This window comes from Crotalus tigris, unplaced genomic scaffold (genome assembly GCF_016545835.1).
Source record: "Crotalus tigris isolate CLP2741 ecotype Arizona unplaced genomic scaffold, ASM1654583v1 scf7180000024385.1074895, whole genome shotgun sequence".
NCBI lineage: Eukaryota > Metazoa > Chordata > Lepidosauria > Squamata > Viperidae > Crotalus > Crotalus tigris.
The window spans coordinates 182,848-184,488 of record NW_024100555.1 but is presented as its reverse complement, the minus strand read 5'-3'; positions in this window follow the sequence as shown (position 1 = coordinate 184,488).

Sequence of the window (1,641 nt, the reverse complement as noted above, 5' to 3'; positions counted from 1 at the left end):
AGGGTAATAAAAACATGAGACTATTACAGGTAACCCTTAACTTATGAGTGCCACTTAGCAACTGTCCAAAATTATGACAGATCCTCCCAAATTACACCTAATATCAGATTCAATAGTACTATTTAATTGGTATGGTTTTTCCATATATGTATTTCTAGCAGGAAGCTGAATCTAGAGAAAAATCTACGAAAAATAGACCTATTGTATCTGTATTTTAAAAGACTTTATCCAATAAAAAAGTTTAAATATAAATCTGATACTATTTGGAATAGTCCTTAAATGCCAGTATTGGATGAGGATACTGCACTTCAGTAAAAATCAGTATTACATAAAAAGACTTGCCCACATACACAACAATCTCTCTTTCCTACCATTTCCTTTAGGAAGGAAAAGAACCACAGCAAATATACATTTATTATGACTGTACCTCAACCCAGCCCCAAATCAGTTATCTGGTCACTTTTACTTACCATTAATGCTAGGGATTCATACTACATATGGTAGATATCAAAGAGAACCCCATCCATTTCTTCAGAACTTAGAAGTTTACATTCATCCCAGAATCATCACTGAATGCTTAGGGCAAGCTAACAAATAAGCTGATTAGTTAGCGAGCTAGCTAGCTAGCAAGCATGCATATATGCATGCATGCATACATACATATTCTAAATAATAATAATAGTAAAGTTGGAAGGGACCTTGGAAGTCATCTAGTCCAACCCCCTGCTCAGGCAGGAAACCCTGTACCATTTCGGACAAATGGTATAGGACAAATCTTGGTATAGGACAAAAGGTATTCGGACAAATCTTGAGGAAAAGGGAAAGAGAAATAGAGAATGAAATCCCAAGTCAATTGAACATGGATCTTTGGCTAAGAAAGATTTACTGTCAGCTTATGAAAAGGCAAGTCTCTTACAAGACAACATGCAAAGCAACCTGATTATTTTGTAACATGATTTGAGCTTTTCTCGGTGATCTGTTAATTAAGCATTTTAGTTTTAGTGCTGAAGTTAAGTTCTCTTTCTCTTAGTCTACTGAAGAATGAAAGCCTCTTAGTCCAGCACGTTGGTAGATGGATGTTTTTCAACTTTCCAATCAGAAGAGAAAGCGTGGCTGGCCCAAAATTACACAACCAGCTTCCATGCCTATGAAAAGACTAGAACCCAGGTCTCCCTACTCCTAAATCAATTATCTGAATCCTAATGATCACAATGACTCATATGTTTATGTGTGTAGATCTCCCATACTATTAAGACTTACATGTTGATATACATGGAAAGTATTAACCACAGCTACAGTGTACATTGTAATTCCTGTTATGGCCTTCAGATATTATTGAGGTTAATACTGAAATTAAGACTGTCAGGAAAGCACGAACGATGACACTGAATCATGACACTGGACCTTGATGATTTTAAGCTTATAATAGAGAGGATAGTGAAATTTAGTATAAGGCAATTTATTATATGTAATCAAATACACTGTAAGAGATAGCACTTAGTAGCAATAGACATGAGTAATAGCTGTAACATACAACCTGTAACGTCAACATGTTTTATTTTGGGAAGTGCACTAAACCAATCATAACATTATTAAATTATTGAGGTATTATATCTGTTTAAAATAAACTTGCACAGATTG